This window comes from Megascapheus bottae, chromosome 7 (assembly GCF_031878675.1).
Source record: "Megascapheus bottae isolate mThoBot1 chromosome 7, mThoBot2.hap1, whole genome shotgun sequence".
Lineage (NCBI taxonomy): Eukaryota > Metazoa > Chordata > Mammalia > Rodentia > Geomyidae > Megascapheus > Megascapheus bottae.
The window spans coordinates 26,525,326-26,539,902 of NC_143515.1; the positions used below are offsets into that span (position 1 = coordinate 26,525,326).

A 14,577-nucleotide genomic window follows, 5' to 3' on the forward strand; every position below is an offset into this window, starting at 1 on the left:
GTACAAGGATTGTTTTCATTTTGGTTAAGGAAAGGAAGGAGAGAGAGAAAGTAACTGCACCAAACTGCTTCTTTCCTGTTTCTCAAAAGATTACTTGTACTTTAGGGATTTATAATTAAATAAATATATAATGTATCTATCAGTAAATGTTGTTATTTCCTCAAATAACATGACTGGGCTGCAGAAAGCTACTGCAATCACTCAGCAAACACTGGTCAACAGCTGGTCCAGGTGAGGCTTGGAGAACATGAGTGGAATAATTCAATTTAAGAAGGCTTTGTTATAAGTGCAATATATGTTTGAATAAATGGTCTCTAAACTAAAATTATGCTAAATCATCTTCTTTTTGTATTTGAAAGACAATACACACCAAACAGAGCGTTATAATTTACAAAATAAGCTTGCAATTCCACTGATCCTCAATATAACTTGTGACATACAGCAGAAAAGAGAGGACAAAAGTTTGAGAAAAAAAGAGAAGAAATTACTGTTCATTGATTATTTACCATATATTAAGTACTAAGTTAGTGGCAGAGGGATTTTTTTTCATGGCTGTGGTTGTTAATTCTGGAGTTTACATTCAGGGCTTCATGCTTGCTAGGCTCGTGCTCTGTCACCTGAGCCAAATCTCCACCCTAATTGCAGCAATTTTTAATACCTGATTTTCGCAAATGTCGCCATCCAGTAAGAATAAATTACCTACGAATTGCCAGATCTATGAAAGGTACATTGCTTCCCATTTGGAGCAGGAAAGTTCTTTGCTATTTAGGATTTCCCTTGACATTGTAGGGCATTTGATGTCTCTGGCCACACATAATAAGCAGGAGTAGTACTCTCTAATGGAGGCAAGCAGAAATGCTTCCATACATTTCCACAGCCATCCACTTCAGTCAGTGAGAAGAGGTGTGTAAATACCATCTCTGCGTTACTTCTGGCAGACACTACTGCCTTTATTGCCTGACTCTATGGATCTTTTAAAGCTTTTTTTTTTTTTTGCCAGTCCTGGGCTTGAGCTCAGGGCCTGAGCACTGTCCTTGGACTTTCTCAAGGCTAGAGCTCTACCACTTGAGCCTCAGCACCACTTCCGGCTTTTTTTTCTTTGTATGTGGTACCGAGGAATCGATCCCAGGTCTTCATGCATGCTAGGCAAACACTTTAACCACTAGGCCAAACTCCCGGCCCTCTATGGATCTTTTTATCTACCTGTCCGGAACCTTCCTCACTTTCCTTTGTTAGCATGGACAGAATTGCCAGTTCTGTGATACTGAAAGAGTTGAGTACTTGATCCATAGCTAGAAGTGTGTGTGTGTGTGTGTGTGTGTGTGTGTGTGTGTGTGTGTGAAGAGAGGGTTCAGAGACTGGCTTAGTGGGAAATGAGGTAGATAAGAAAGGAAGTTGAAGACAGTGAAGCTGAGCTTGGTATCAGTTTATCCAGGATTCCAAAATTAAATTGAAGAGGCTGGAGATTTAATAGGGAAATGGCTCCAAATAGTAGACCAGTAGGTAATATGTATAAAAAGTAGACAAGAAGGGAGAAGAGGCAGAAGAGATAAGGAAAATGATGGAAGAGGTGACAACGAGTATGAATCCTATACATATAAGCACATATGTTGCATGGTAACAACTTTTGAAGGGCCATTTTTTGATAGAATTTTTAAAGTAGATTTAGAAAGAACAATGATTGAGAAAGCACATGGATGGTAACACAGGTCTATAGATGCTCTATTAGGAGAACTGGCTGAGGACTGGTTAGGAAGCAACTCTGAGAAAATCCACTTGAGGCAGGCACTGGGCTCAGAGTTGCCCATCCAAGAAGACTCACAACAGACAAAAATGACTGCTCAAGTACCTGAGCCACACACCCTAGGTATAGAGGCAGATATTGACCCCAGACATTTTGCCTGGCACTGAGGCTGTCAGAGCGCCATGGTGCTCACAGCAGGCTCTCTGTTAAAGAGGGGCCAGAAAGGCTGTCTCCCTCTGCCTTGAGAGAATCAGGAAAGACTGCTAAATCAGGGTCCTCACAAACAGTAAGAGGGAGAAGTGGAAATGATAGCAAACAGTGTGGCGAGGACAATAAACACTACAAATAGATACTAAGGAAAGTGATCAGGGAAATTCCTAATGGCCACCCTTCTGTTATATGACCTAAGTGTCCAAACTTCCCACTCTTTTTGCATATGAACAGGAACTATACATGGCAGTGGATGAAGTCAGATACCAGGAGGTTGCAGAATCCCCAGAAAAAAAGACATTGCCCCAAACTAGTTCCTCCACAGGCAGCTTCACCTCACCTTGCAGTAAGTAACCTTCTGTCTTTTACTCACCTGAGTCAGGAAGCTGTCAATGCCCTATTGCGTTTATAAAAACAAAAGAGCATGTGAGCAACACATGAGCAGCAGGCATAAGGCATACATATTAAAATCATGGAACACACTAGAGGTTGTCAGTCAGCATCAGAGAAGTAGTTATTAAACAGTAGAAAAGTTTGTGGATAACAGGAATTCACAGAGTTGAAAAGCTGGGTACTTGTAGGTAGAGCAGAAAGAGGTGTAAGAATTACACAGAAAAAGAAAAGGCAGCTAGCCGAAAGAATGCAAACAAACATTGTTCATCCTATTGTTGAGATCCAACAGGATGAACAAAATATACAAGTAAGTAGTGCAATCTACGCATAGCCCTATCACAAGAAAACAGCAGCAACACAATTAGCTGATTTGAGATATCTACCCAGACCTTTTGTATCAGAACTCTGGAGCGTGAGACCAAGATCAAGATCATGTATTCACAAGTCCTCCTGAGAAGTCTGCCCAAATTTGAGAGCAGCTGTTGCTTTTAAACCCTGTGTTCACAGTGACCTTCACACATTCACATCTCCACATCTGTTTTTCTCCCTTTGTCCTTGATACTTTGCTTCTCTTTCCTAATTGCAATTATGTCATACTGACATTCCTTACATTTTATTTCTAATTCCATCCCCCACCACCTACCCACATATGCAAGAGCTACACATTCAATTTACAACTTTCCATAATGATAGAATGTAGTCATCCGTTTTCAGAGACAAACTATGAGCTTAACTTCCTCACAGTTTGTACTCCCGCCTCATCAAACTCATCAAGGCCTAGTTCCTCAAACACAGGAATCGGTATTTGGCTATTGCGCTACACTTTTGTGTAGTTCAAGTCAGTGATTAGGAAGTATCTTTACATTTTATGAAATGTGAGGACTACTTTTGGCTAGAGGTGGGAATGCAACAGAAATCTTGCTAAATCCAATCCTCTTAAAATATGCTTTCACACAGGACTATAAAATGATTCTAAGAATGGTGTGGCTAATGGAAAGGAATAGAAAAGCTAAGACCTTAGATGATGGTTATAGGAACTGCTAGATATTCAAGATCTATTTAGAGGTCTTCAAGTTCTTTAAGCAGTGTTACAGTTCATGCATTTTCCTTTCCTTTTCCATGTTCTCTCTCTATTGTTCTTTAGTCTTTATGAAATCATAATCTCTTCTAGTTGTTACACAAGACTGTAATATTTAAATATTTTCATGAAAATTCATTTGCTGATAAGGCATGTTTGGTCAGCAATAAACAATGTGGGAGACCTCAAAATAGATGATAAACCTTACAGAGAATTCTCATGAGAAAATTAGCAGATAAATTTTTCTTCAAGCTGGGGAATTCTGAAAGTAATGGGATCAGTCTAAAGTATAATTTTAAGACACTTACATGACTTTGCTGTAAATAGCATGTGTTCCAAGTGATCCCAAAGAGCAATGCTCAGTATTATAAAAATACAGTTATGAATTGTTGGCTGAAATCAGCCACTTCACTTAGCTATAGGAGAATAATTACTCAAATTATGAAAAGCAGACCAGACATGCAAAGAACTTGCTGAAGATAAAAATACTCCATTGAGCTCAGAAAGACTGAACACTACTAAATGGTTTTGTCAGATCCAATTTTAATAATTATTTAGCAATCTCCTACCCTCAACATCAGAGTTCCCAGGGCACATCCTAAATTGAAGGATATTTGTAATAAAAAGATATAAGCCTCCAACTCTTATTTTTACCAAACATTAATAAAAATAGAATTAGAAGTAAGAACTTTGAAAGGCTACTAGAGAAAGGTTTTTTGTTTGAGGACAGCAACAATGTGATTTGGATAAAAAAAGGAGATGGTCTATTTTTTTTTCTTTTTTTATGATAGTAATAACATTGAAAACAGCTTCTCAGGAAAAAAAATCATGATAAAAGTCAAAAAAATTAATACATTCTAATACATTCAGAAACAACCAAGTGTATTTTCTTTCACATTGCAGATGAAAGAGTCAGGCTGATTAAAAGCTGCATAGCTACCTCGAACCACAATAGAAATTCAGACTCCAAGTGCCCCTTTCATTATTCTTAATGAAATGCGACTTCATTTTCCCACACACTTGAAATTGTGTTCACAGAGAGTTCAAACATGTAAATGGAGCCAGTCAAAAGAATCCTTCCATTCTCTATTCCCAAAGGCCATATGAGGACAGCAGCTTGTGCCAGTGAGCACATGGGAAGAAGAAAATTGATTGCAAGGCTATTAACATTTTACTTCTTAATCTCTTTTCTAGTTAAGCTGGTTCCAGTCCTATGCTCCCCTGGGCACAGTTGAAGTGGTTCTAGGTCATACGTATTCGAATTCTCATATCAATAGATGATATGCCACTTCAGGTTGCTAGTCCTCTAGGACTAATGCCAAGATCCTCCTGCGTCCCTTTTTGTTCTACTACCTCATGATCTAATCACACACATCATGTTTCCAGGAATGCAGCTGAATTGGTCATCGGAAGACCTGAGTTATATGTCTACTCCTATTTCTCCATTAATTTGCATCTTTTTGTAATTAAAATGAGATACAAAATAAATATGTAACTGTTTCCTCATGCTTATATGGTAATGCCATACAATTCAGATTATCCTGTTTATTCCTTATCTCTTTGTTTTCTTGCCATACTTCTCACTGTGCCAAGTTAAGAGTTATGGGCAAGTGGGATTTAAGATGCAGAACAGAGAGTAAGGAAGGAAGAAGTAGGCATCAGAATACTAGGTGATGACTTGAACCCCTTATAAGTCTGCAAGATGATTCATAGCGACCTTTGACTCCTTTCTTCACCCCACTGTTTCCCTGATTTGCTGTGAACAAAGCAGCCTTGTTTCTTTCCCTCAATAATATCAAATTCATTCCAACCACTGTGCTTTTAACCTTACTAGAATGCTGTGCCTGGAACATTCTTTGCCCAACATTATTATGTAACTAGCTCACTCTCATGGCTCAGATTTAAGAATTTTCCTCATCTGAGACAAGAATATCTGATCCACTTATCGAAAATAACGCCTACACACATATACTTTCTCTCTAGTGTATTACTTCCTTTTATTTATTCATAATAATTATAAATTCTAATTTTAAATAGTGTTCCTTGCTTGTCACTTCCTTTTCTTAAACATAAGGAAATAGCATTAAAGCCTAGATTAGGAAAAGAGTGTTTATCTCTCTCATAGTGTGATTCTATGTATTGCCTTCTGTTCACATATACATTATTAGTGCATTAAACTGTTATTTTTATGTGTGATCACATTGAGTAGATTGATAACAATAAACCTATAAAAAACTTAATATGAGCAGCTTAAATAAGGATTTAATAAAAGAAAAACCAGAAAGCCATTACAATATACAGTATTATAGTAAGAAAGTACAATAAAAATGGAGTCCCTTTTCTTCCAGAATGAAATGCAATGCAGAATTTTGCTCCATTGTTTTATTTTTGTAGGCCAGGGGAAAATCTATTTTTAAACTTATTTTCCTAAGGAAGAATTTCTTCATGTGTCTTTGAACTTTTGTTTCTGCTGCAGCTCCCCTCAGCTTAATACCTTCAATACGAGAATATACAAATGAGGGCTGACATCCTCAACATAATTTTAAGGATACTTGAAACTAAAAGATTTATATTTTTCTGCCACCTTCCTCTTGCTACAGGAACTATTTATTACTTTTAATATATTCTTCATTGTCCTTTAAAACAACCAACATTTGGTGCTTCATGTGATGTAGCCGAGTTCTCACAAAAAAATTCCTTTCCCTTTTTATTTTTGTAACTGGAGATATACTGATTACATTATGCTTTCTGAGGCTTTCAACCAGTCGGCAGATACTTTTTAGAGATATTGAATATATACACCCTTAGTTTCCACCAGTGAGACATATCACACACAGTGTTTCTTAATACACAAGGTCTGGGTGGTTCTATTTTCATAGTTAGACATGTCTATTAACAAACCATATTGGACTTAGAATGGGACAATTTTCATACACAGAGCTGCTTCAACATCTTTATTATGTTAAGTACTTTAAGAATTGTCAATCTTTCAAAGATAGATTCATGAGCTCCTACCAATATGTCTATGCAGTTGTATTTTCTGGTAAAGTGTATATAATATTTTTACTTGCAGTCATTGCACTGTGACTTCCTTCCCCCATTTTATTTATTCTCTGTAGAATGACATGAATGTTGAGTTGGGCTTATTCAGGATATGGCTCGGAGAAAAGACAATATAGAAATTTAAAAAAAATTATTTTAAGGTTATGAAAGAAGGTTCTCAGTCTGCTCATCAATGTCTCCCAGGCTTTGATATTCTACTGCCTGAATAGGATACTCAAGAGCAACAGTGACTACTTTTTCTTCAGCCCTTTTCCTGATATCTATATAACAATGCCTACACTACTAAAAGTATTTTTAACTCAGGCATAAAGATACATGCTTATAATCTAAGCACAGAGGTGATGGAAACAGAATTCCATATTCTAGGCCACACAGAGTCACAAAATATCATATATGGCCAAAAAACAAAGAAATAATAAAATTACTTGTGAAATGTCTAGAGATGTTGGTAGTGCAATGGCTTAATTTCCAAATCCCTTATAACTCAGGGTAGATAATTCTGAGGTATCTATTTAATTTGATTCTCCCAAAAAACTGGAACTATTTTTAACTCAATGAGCTCAATTTGTTAACAGATTGGTAACCTTCCTTCTTTTTCTATCTGTGTTTCCACATCGCTTATATCTCCCTGCTAGTGCTGCCAGAATGGCTTGCCAAATGAAACTACTTACATTTAAGTCTTTACTTCACATGAAGTCTGTTTTCTGGGGAACCCAAACTCAATTGTTTTCCATTGTCAGCCTCAAAAATAAATTTTACATTTGAGGTAATAAAAATAATGTGGTGTGAAACACAAGTGCAGAACTTGTTAAGAATCAAAAGAAATTATTCTGACATAGAGAAATGAGTTATAATAAAAGTAGACACTAGTGAGTCATACCTGTAATCCTAGCTACTATAGAAACTGAAATCTGAGTATCACAGTTCAAAGCCAGCCTGACTAAGAAAATTTTCCAGTTAACTGGAAGTGGCACAGAGGTTCCAAGTGGTAGAGTACTAGCCTTGAGTAAATGAGCTCAAGCACAGTGCTCAGGCCTTAAGTTCATGCTTCACAACTGACCAAAATAAACAAAGAAATAAATAATAAAAGTTAAGAGGGGAAGTATTTCTTAAACAAATATTAGAGTTTGATTTGGGTCCCTAGCTACTCAGGAGGCTGAGATCTGAACATGTCTTTTCAAAGTTAACCATAGCAGGAAAGTCCAAGAATCTCTTATCTCCTACTTCCCCCCCCACACACACAAAAAAAAAAATGGAAAAGGAGCTGTGGTTGAAATGGTAAGTCTACCTGTAAGCAAAAATGTTCAGGGACATAGTTTCTGAGTTTATGCTTCAGAACCAGACAAAAAAAGAAATACCATATTTTGCACAAACATAGTAACATATTATTGAGTTTCTAGTACTCTCATTGATATGACGATTTAATGGCAAGAATACCCTACAAGACTATAAAACTCACTCGACATAAAGGACTAAAAATGATCTACGACTAGCATGACTTGGTGATACACAGGTTACTGAGAATTTAACAATATTCAGATATTGATTCAGATCAACTATTTCAGAAGAACATTTGAAATGCTCAGATACTGCATAGCATTATGAGGTATGTCAGGACATCTGATGGCCCTGTACATTCTTACTGGAAACACCAAAACTGCACCCCCTTGACAATCCGTCATCAGGAATTTTCTCAGGGTCCTGGTAGCAGAGAGCAAACTTGAGGAATGAGGTAATGTCTCCCCTTGGACAAATAGCAAGATTGATTTTACTCGCTACAGTCAATTCTTCAAGCTCACAGAACCTGTCCTGCAGCATGTACACACTCTAAGGATGAAACCTTTTTGTGACCCAGACGGAAGATATGGTGAACCTGACCAAACATATAGGAACCTAAATTAATCTTTGCCTATTGTTTTTGTTAAATTTAGTAAGGATCTTTGTCTTTTTTCTCTGACCCATAAATTTCATGTCTTCGCTGAGTAACTCATGTAACAGAAACATGGTAACTTGTTAGTTTATGAAAAAGAGAAAATGTCAGACTTCCACAGTTTCTAGCACTTTTTTTTATCAACTAAACTTGATATTGCTATATTTTCATATGTGGTAGCAATTAAAAAACTGATGTGATTAATAGTATAACTCAAGATACTATGTGACACAGACAGAAAATTCTAATTTTTGAATAAGAAAACTCAAATTTAAATCAGCCATATTTGTAGAACATGTTTTAGCAAACCCCTGACTTACATACAAATGATCCAAGAAACAGAGGCAAAAGAAAATTGTATTTTAAGACTGGGGCATTGTTCAACTGGTAGAAAGCCTACCTACTCTCTACTCCCCAAACCTAATATGTATGTGCATATTCTTTATGCATATTATTTTATTAAAACATGCCATGCTGGGGCCAAGGTTTTGCCTAGTGGTAGAGTGCTTGCCTAGGATGCACAAAGACCCGGGTTCGATTCCTCAACCATAAACATAGAAAAAAGCTGGAAGTGGTGCTATGGCTCAAGTGGTAGAGCTCTAGGCCCTGAGAAAGCCCAAGGACAGTGCTCAGGTCCTGAGTCAAGGCCCAGGACTGGAAAAAATGCTGTGCAAATTTTCTAGATTTTGTGAAAATTGTAAGTTTTTGCCTGTTAGCTATTTGTCATTATGTATTTTTCCACTATCAGTAAATATTTGCTTTTTTATGGCTACTAATAGTTTTTCATTGTTTTCTTTTCTCTTTTCCATCACGTTTTATTGTTACTATCAAAGTGATGTACAGAGGAGTTACAGTTATACAAGTCAGGTAAAAAGTACATTTCTTTTTTTAACAATGTCCCCCCTTCCTCACTCTCTTCCAGTACTTCCCACCTGTCTTTATCCCCCCCACATACAGTTGTATAGTTCATTTTTCAACTTAATGTTTAGTGATTATCACTGCTGGATTTGCAAATACTTTGTCCCACCATTTTTATACCCCCTCTTATCATCCCAAAGACAGGCAAGTAATATAGAAGGAAAAGAATATGAGCAAATGACATAGGTACTGTATCATTGGATTCTGCTCCTAAGAATATCCTCCTTTGGTCTCACTGTGTGTAAATACCTAGAAAACTGTATAAGCTATTATATTCCATGTATTTTTAACCATCTAGTGCATATATTTGTAGATTTATGGACACATCTAGCTACCACAAATGAGAGAAACCTTGTAAATTTATGTTTCTTTGGATCGAGCTTGCTTTGCTTGATATACATTTTTCCAAGCCTTTTCATTTCCTTGCAAATAGAAGTTATTTTTTCTGATGGATGAGTAGAAATCATATATATATATATATATAATTTTTCTCTCTATTATAGATTTATAGATACATATATAATATGTATAGAACTATACATATAGAATTCATATATATATATATGGTGCTGTGTATGTATACATGAATTTATCTCTCTATATAGGCTTATATAGACAGATATGTAGATATAGAATGTATAGAGAATTCCCATATATGGAAGTATATACATATAGGATTTTTCTATATATAAATATATATATATATTTCACATATGATATATATGTATAAATAATATTTTCTTAATCCATTTGTCCATTGAGGGGCATCTGAGCTGATTCCATATTTTGACTATGGTAAACAAGGTTGCAGAATACATGCATTTGGTTGTGGCCTTGTTTATGCTCTAATGGATAAATGCTGAGGAGTGAAATTGCCTAGTTATAGAGTAGATGTATGTTTAGTATTTTGAGGAACTTCTATACTGCTTTCTAAATTGGTTGAACAAGTTTACATTCCTACCAACAATACAATACAGTTCCTTTCTGGTCACATCTATGTCAGCATTTGTTATTGTTAGTTTTCTTGATAGTGCTCATTCTAACTGGGACAAAGTCAAACCTCAAATTTGCTTTTATTTGCATTTTCTTTATGTGAAGAGATGTTGGACATTGTTTCATATGTTTATCAGCCATTCTTGTTCTGAGAAATCTTTTATTAAGAGAGAAATGGGTTATTGTTTCTTTGAGTGTTTATTTTTGGGGGGACTTAAATTTAAGTTCTAAATAAATTTTTGGCTATGAGGTCCCCATCTAATGCATACTTGGTAGAAATCTCCCATTTCATGATCTTTCTATTTATCTTGTTAGCTCTCCTTTTCAGTGCAGAAGCTTTTAAGTCTGATGAAATCCCATTTATTGGGCCTTTCTTTGATTTTCTGTGAGTCTTGTTCTTCACTTAGGAAGTTTCAATCGGTGCCTAGGAGGCCAACTGTTTCTTTTACCCATTCCTGTAGTATTTTGATGGTCTGGGGCTTTTGTTGAGGTCTTTGTTCCATTTTAAATAGATTCTGTTGCAAGGCAATATATAACAATCCAGCTTCAGGTTTCTTCATATAGATGGCCATTTTTGTCAACACCTTTTGTTGAAGAGACTGTCTTTCTTCCAGCCTGTGCTTTTGGCTCCCTTATCAAATATTAGATGGCTATGTGTTTGTGAGTTCATCTGACTCTTCTATTATGTTCCATTGTTCTCCATGCATCATTTTTTTGCCAGTTCTGGGGCTCGAACTCTGAGCCTGAACACTGTCCTTGGGCTTTCTCCTCAAGGTTAGTGCTCTACCATGTGAACTACAGCACCACTTTTAGATTTTCTATGTATATGGTGCTGAGGAATCGAACTCAGCTCTTTGTGCATGCTAGGCAAGCACTCTACTACAAGGCCAAACTCCCGGACCTCCAGGCATCAATTTATTAAAAAATTGATTTATTATTTTCAAAATATCCAAGTTTCTTCTGGTTCCTCTATATTTCATCTCAATTTTAAATTTGACCATTATTTTCCATGGCTTCAGCCCCTTAACTTTTATATTCAATAGAAGACTTGTTTATAGTGAAATGGTCATTTCTTTTTTTCTTTTTCTTTCTTCTTTTTTTTTTTTTTTTGGTGGGTCATGGCACTTGAAGTTGGCCTGGACACTGTCCCTGAGCTATTCAGCTCAAGGATACCACTCTACTCTTGAGCCAAGCCCCACTTCCCATTTTCTAGAGGTTAATTGGAGATAAGAGTCTCAGGTCCATTTGTGCCCAAGCTGGCTTTGAACCTTGATCCTCAGATTTCAGCCTCTTGAGTACCTAGGAATACAGGCATGAGCCACGGCTCCCAGCTTAAAATGGTCATTTCTAACCGTCTATATATTCTGTTCTTTATTTCTACAACAAAGATATTCTAAGCAAAGGATTTTCAGTAGGCTTCACTTAAACTATATCATGATTTATTTCAGAGTGAAGAGAGACTGTTTTGAAACATCAGTACTTACTATAGTGTTGAAAAAAGACTGAGGGGCCAGGAGTGTGGCCTGGTGGTGGAGTGCTCGCTTAGCATGCATGAAGCCCTGTGTTCAATTCACATACACAGAAAAACCCAGAAATGGTGCTGTGGCTCAAGTGACAGAGTGCAAGCCCTGAGCAAAAATTGGTTCAAGGACAGGGCCCAGGCCCTGAGTTCAAGACCCAAGACTGACTCATTTGAGTACTCTCAAATGAGCCTAGATGTATGAAGAAAAACAAAAGGCTATGAATAAAAACCCACAACCTACTGCCTAAGGTTTTATACAATTCTTAAGCTAAAAATTAGCTGTATGTTTTCAAAGTTTATTGAAAAAAAGACAAATAGAAAGAGGAAGGAAGGAAAGAAGGAAAAAAAGAAAGAAAGAAAGAAAGAAAGAAAGAAAGAAAGAAAGAAAGAAAGAAAGACAAGGAGGGAGGGAGGGAGGAAGAAAGAAAAGAAAAAAGACAGACATATTATCTGTTCCTCTGACTAAAATGTTTATCAAATCCTGGCATATGATACTCAAAAAGAGGTTTCTAAAATTTCGCATGAATTTGGCAAATTGTTCAATTGGAATCCAGTAGATATGAAGTGAATTATTTAGGGAAAACATGAATTGAGCTTTAAACACTAGTTACATTCATAGTCCATATCTTATCTTATCCTGACAGTTAATCACTAGTCCTCTATGAACATTAGCCATTTTCATTTGTACTTATGTATGAGTAAATCTATGATTATTACTAACTCAGAAATGATGGGAAGTTTTAGCTAAATAACTGATGTAAATTGAATATATCAAATGATATTATAATAAAGGGGATATAAATATTCCCTTTCTTTAGCTGTCAAAAAATATATTTTGTTCACCTGAGTTCAGGTATTATCTACCAGCAGGCATCATTTTTTAAGGAGGAGTAAGGTAATAGAGGAAGGAAAGTAGGGAGGGATGAGATAAAAGTTAAAGCATGAAATGTGTATTGAATATAATTTGTGTTGAATTGTACCTAGAAGAAGGATATGATTAAGAATAAAAGAATTGGGCGGTGCGGGGGCTGCGGCGGGGCCGGCCCCCAACCTGTGCCAGGCCTGCGAGGACTACGTAGACCGGGGCCCGGAGACACCCTGCCTTTGCCCAGGCCCAGGGGTGAGCAGAAGTGCATGAAATGCAAAGTTCTGCCAGTGGTGGTCATCATAGCTGGAAATGCCTTCTGCAGGGACTGCTTCGAGGCCCTCTATGTGCACAAGTTCAGAGCCATGCTGGGGAAGAACCGCCTCGTGTTTCCTGGAGAGAAGGTGCTCTTGGCGTGGTCTGGGGGGCCTTCCTCCAGCTCCATGGTCTGGCAAGTCCTTGAGGGCCTAAGTCAGGATTCTGCCCAAAGCCTGCGCTTTGTGCCGGGAATTGTCTTTGTTGATGAGGAAGCAGTCTGTGTCCAGTGCCCCTAGGATAGAGCCAAAACCCTGGCTGAGGTGAAGCGGATCCTGCATCCAGTTGGCTTCCCGTGGCATGTGGTGGCTTTAGAGGAGGTGTTCAGCCTGCTGCCATCGGTGCTTCACCGCTCTTCGCAGGAGCCAGGAGGGACTGAGGGGACCTACAAGGTGGCTGTGGACACCTTCCTGCACCAACAGCATGTGCTGGCCTGGGAGGGCATCCCCAGCCAGAGTCCTGGAGAGGAGCAGCTGTGCCTGCCCAACACCCAGGCCTCCTCACCTCACGCAGGCCTCGTCCAGCCCTCCGACAGCTGCTCACACTGCCGCCCTGTGCAGACTGTCCAACTAGGTGAAGTCGTTGACCACCAAGGAGGAGCTTCTGCAGACCCTGCGGGCCCACCTGATCCTGCATGTGGCTCGAGTCCATGGCTACTCCAAGGTGATGGTGGGAGACAGCTGCACCCGCCTGGCCATCAAGCTCATGACCAACCTGGCCCTGGAGAGAGGTGCCTTCCTTGCCTGGGACATGGGGTTCTTGGACGAGCGGTACGGGGAAACTGGTCAAGTCCCCAGGGAGGGCTGTGGTGCCGGCCCCCCGGCCCCCACTACCTCCTCTGCCTGTGTGTGCTGGACATCGACTGGGATGATAGTGCCACTGACTTTGGGGCGCAGACCTCTTTGCGTCTCTCAAGAACACCACAGGCTGAGTGTGGGACTCTCATGTTACCCTGCTGCACCCCAGGCAGGGGCCGCACCAGGCAGGGCCCAGGCCTGCTGCGGGGCGACCTGTGGGGAGGGAGGAGACCCCAGCCAGCGTCACTGACCAACTGTGCTACAGCTGCCCAGTCATCACGAAGGACGTGCCTTCCCAGGATTGTCTGCCCCCCTACACCTTGGCCGAGGCCCAGTTCCGTAGGCAGAGGGACTTGGCCATGCAAGACGTCCAGGAGTATCTGATCGTGGACAGTGACAGGGAGGCTAAGCTGGGTCAGAGCTGAGCCTGGCCGGGTGTGGGAGAAGGGCAGGGCAGGGAGGCAAGGAAAGATGGGCTCAGCCTGTGATTGTCTATTTGTATAAATAAAAACATTTTTGATAATAAAAAAGAACAGGTGAATGTAACTGCAACCCCCCATACATTATCCTGATAATATATATATATATATATATATATATGAATCTTAAAGTTGAGAGTCACTTTGATATAGGAATGAGTTCTAATGTACCTTTGATATACATTCACCCATTATCCACTAGAATTTCTTTTGGGTCTGGATGTTTACTACACTGCATGAAGGATGACAATGATCACTGTTCCTTTTAGA

General features: G+C 38.7%; 1 pseudogene; it reads left to right on the top strand.

Moving 5' to 3' along the window:
- Positions 1-2,197: 2,197 nt before the first annotated feature.
- LOC150060483 (cytoplasmic tRNA 2-thiolation protein 2 pseudogene) lies at positions 2,198-14,078 on the top strand (annotated as a pseudogene).
- Positions 14,079-14,577: the final 499 nt, after the last annotated feature.